Raw genomic sequence first — 4304 nt, 5'->3', positions numbered from 1 at the left:
CTGATTGGGAGTCATACTTAGGTAGCCGTTAGGCATTAATTCATTGTGGTTTCTTGTTCGTGTTGGTTTGTGTTTGACCATTGACTGTCACGTCATCGTTTTGTTGTTTTTGATCGTGTGATCATTAATTAAATAAATATGTTCGCATTCAACGCTGCGCCTTGGTCCTCCTCTGTTCCCGACGAGCGTGACAGGGACAGAATCCCTCCTGAGATGTGTGCAAACCTGGTGGCCAACTACAAGAAACGTCTGACATCTATGATTGCCAACAAGGGTTTTGCCACCAAGTACTAAGTAATGTTTTGCAGAGGGGTCAAATACTTATTTCCCTCATTAAAATGTAAATCAATTTATAACATTTTTGACATGCGTTTTTCTGGATTTTGTTGTTGTTATTCTGTCTCTCACTGTTCAAATAAACCTGCCATTAAAATTATAGACTGATCATGTCTTTGTCAGTGGGCAAACGTACAAAATCAGCAGGGGATCAAATACTTTTTTCCCTCAATGTATGTCTCTATAAGCTTGGCACATCTAGCCACTGGGATTTTTGCCCATTCTTCAAGGCAAAACTGCTCCAGCTCCTTCAAGTTGGATGGGTTCCGCTGGTGTACAGCAAACTTGAAGTCATACCACAGATTCTCAATTGGATTGAGGTCTGGGCTTTGACTAGGCCATTCCAAGTCATTTAAATGTTTCCCCTTAAACCACTGGAGTGTTGCTTTAGCAGTATGCTTAGGGTCATTGTCCTGCTGGAAGGTGAACCTCTGTCCCAGTATCAAATCTCTGGAAGACTGAAACAGGTTTCCCTCAAGAATTTCCCTGTATTTAGCGCCATCCATCATTCCTTCAATTCTGACCAGTTTCCCAGTCCCTGCCGATGAAAAACATCATCACAGCATGATGCTGCCACCACCATGCTTCACTGTGGGGATGGTGTTCTCGGGGTGATGAGAGGCAGGTAGCTTAGTGGTTAAGAGCGTTATGCCAGTAACCGAAAGGTCGCTGGTTCTCATCCCTGAGCAGACTAGGTGAAAAATCTGTCGATGTGCCCTTGAGCAAGGCACTTAACCCTAATTGCTCCTGTAAGTCACTCTGGATAAGAGCGTCTGCTAAATGACTGAAAATGTAATTTAAATGTGTTGGGTTTGCGCCAGACATAGCGTTTTCCTTGATGGCCAAAAAGCTAAATTTTAGTCTCATCTGACCAGAGTACCTTCTTCCATATGTTTGGGGAGTCTCACACATGCCTTTTGGCGAAGACCAAACATGTTTGCTTATTTTTTTCTTTAAGCAATGGCTTTGTCCTGGCCACTCTTCCATAAATCCCAGCTCTGTGGCGTGTACGGCTTAAAGTGGTCCTATGGACAGACACTCCAATCTCCGCTGTGGAGCTTTGCAGCTCCTTCAGGGTTATCTTTGGTCTCTTTGTTGCCTCTCTGATTAATGCCCTCCTTGCCTGGTCCGTGAGTTTTGGTGGGCGGCCCTCTCTTGGCAGGTTTGTTGTGGTGCCATATTCTTTCAATTTTTTAATAATGGATTTAATGGTGCTCTGTGGGATGTTCAAAGTTTCAGATATTGTTTTATAACCCAACCCTGATCTGTACTTCTCCACAATTGGTCCCTGATCTGTTTGAAGAGCTCCTTGGACTTCATGGTGCCTCTTGCTTAGTGGTGCCCCTTGCTTAGTGGTGTTGCAGACTCTTGGGCCTTTCAGAACAGGTGTATATATAATGAGATCATGTGACACTTAGATTGCACACAGGTGGACTTTATTTAACTAATTATGTGACTTCTGAAGGTAATTGGTTGCACCAGACCACTTTTCTGTTATTTATTTAGTATAATTTTTTGAAACAAGTTATTTTTTTCATTTCACTTCACCAATTTGGACTATTTTGTGTATGTCCATTAGATGAAATCCAAATAAAAATCAATTTAAATTACAGGTTGTAATGCAACAAAATAGGAAAAACGCCAAGGGGGATGAATACTTTTGCAAGGCACTGTACCACTGTCAAAATGACAATCACAACATAACTGGTAATCCAAGTAAAAGGTATGATCCAAATCCTCATTGCTAAAGTTGACATAATCATCAGAAAACTTGTTCATAAAAGGACTGTGATTTAATAATCGTAGTGGCTGTAGATCCGACTATATTTTCTTCCCGACAGCTAAAAGTCCCAAAGCTTCAATCTGCGCATGTGCGAGATTCCCTACTTTAAGCACAGTCACAGCTCCACTCATAAAGTTGTGCTCGTTTAATAAAGGTAGATCAAAGCTCAATCAATATCAATGCAATATCATTATAATGATAGTATTCTACATAACAGATCAAAATATAATAGCACAGTACAAAGCACAGGAGGCTGCTGAGGGGAGGACGGCTCATAATAATGGCCGGAACGGAGCAAATGGAATGGCATCAAGCACCTGGAAACCATATTCCGCTTCAACCATTACCACGTTCCCGTCCCCAACCTCCTGTGGTATAACGTTACTCTAAGACAAAAAACACCACCCCCATTTCTTATGAGATTTTAGGATGATTGTGGCCAAAACTCAACATTTAAAGGTACCATTTTCTGGTTGCTAAAATTCGAATAGTTAGTCAAATTTCAGTTTACCATCTAAACCGCTGTGAAAATATTTGTTCAATAATCAAAAATATTGTATTGTCAGCTGTTTGAAGCTGGTGTACAAAACCAAAAGTAAAAGACGCAAAAACGAAACTTAAGAACGGGAAGCATAGAAATATCGTACATAGAACAGATCTACCACTTCTTGGACTTGCTTTCAATGAGAATGACAGATCTATAACTCACATTTCTATGTGAATTTGGTCGGGTCGCCCAAAACGTTACATAACAATTCACAATTCACAGTCACACAGTCCATACATTCCCAATATTGACGTCCTAGCGGGAAGACCAAATGTAAAAAAAAAAATGTGACCAGGTATTCTACTGGACATGACAACAGATGAGGAGCTTCAAACACAGTTTTCAAACCATCTTTCCTTCAAGGACTAAAAGCAAACAAATGGAAACATTGATGGAAATAAAATGAACTACGTCGTAAGTCTTGCGAATTTCTGTGTGCACTATTTTATGTTTATAAACATCGCGCCCACTAATGGAGAGACAGGCATAATGCATCTTTGCCACAGACTTGAAATTTAATTTTAATTTAACATGAAACTCAAACCAGAATGTAGTAAAGTTCAATTCAAATGTCCAGTATGGTATGCCTGTCTTGTCTGGATTCAAACCCCTGCTGTCTTATTAGCTTTTATTGTAGTCTTGGTAACCCCACTGCAGAATGCACAACCCCCCCTCCGCTTACGAAGCCACTCCTTCATTGCCCGGGCGGTGTGTTTGGGATCATTGTCATGCTGAAAGACCCAGGCACGTTTCATCTTCAATGCCCTTGCTGATGGAAGGAGGTTTTCACTCAAAATCTCACGATACATGGCCCCATTCATTCTTTCCTTTACACGGATCAGTCGTCCTGGTCCCTTTGCAGAAAAACAGCCCCAAAGCATGATGTTTCCACCCCCATGCTTCACAGTAGGTATGGTGTTCTTTGGATGCAACTCAGCATTCTTTGTCCTCCAAACACGGCGAGTTGAGTTTTTACCAAAAAGTTATATTTTGGTTTCATCTGACCATATGACATTCTCCCAATCCTCTTCTGGATCATCCAAATGCACTCTAGCAAACTTCAGACGGGCCTGGACTTGTACTGGCTTAAGCAGGGGGACACGTCTGGCACTGCAGGATTTGAGTCCCTGGCGGCGTAGTGTGTTACTGATGGTAGGCTTTGTTACTTTGGTCCCAGCTCTCTGCAGGTCATTCAATAGGTCCCCCCGTGTGGTTCTGGGATTTTTGCTCACCGTTCTTGTAATCATTTTGACCCCACGGGGTGAGATCTTGCGTGGAGCCCCAGATCGAGGGAGATTATCAGTGGTCTTGTATGTCTTCGATTTCCTAATAATTGCTCCCACAGTTGATTTCTTCAAACCAAGCTGCTTACCTATTGCAGATTCAGTCTTCCCAGCCTGGTGCAGGTCTACAATTTTGTTTCTGGTGTCCTTTGACAGCTCTTTGGTCTTGGCCATAGTGGAGTTTTGGGAGAACTTGCACAATTGGTGGCTGACTAAAGACTTTTTTCCCCAACTGTATATATATATATGGTATATATACACAGTGGGGAAAAAAAGTATTCATTATATAAATAGGCCCGTTTAATTTTGTGTGGCTTGCCGTTCCAAATAAAATTGAATATTTTTTTCTCATATA

Source organism: Coregonus clupeaformis, chromosome 18 (assembly GCF_020615455.1).
Source record: "Coregonus clupeaformis isolate EN_2021a chromosome 18, ASM2061545v1, whole genome shotgun sequence".
NCBI classification, from domain to species: domain Eukaryota; kingdom Metazoa; phylum Chordata; class Actinopteri; order Salmoniformes; family Salmonidae; genus Coregonus; species Coregonus clupeaformis.
This window is presented reverse-complemented; position numbering follows the sequence as displayed.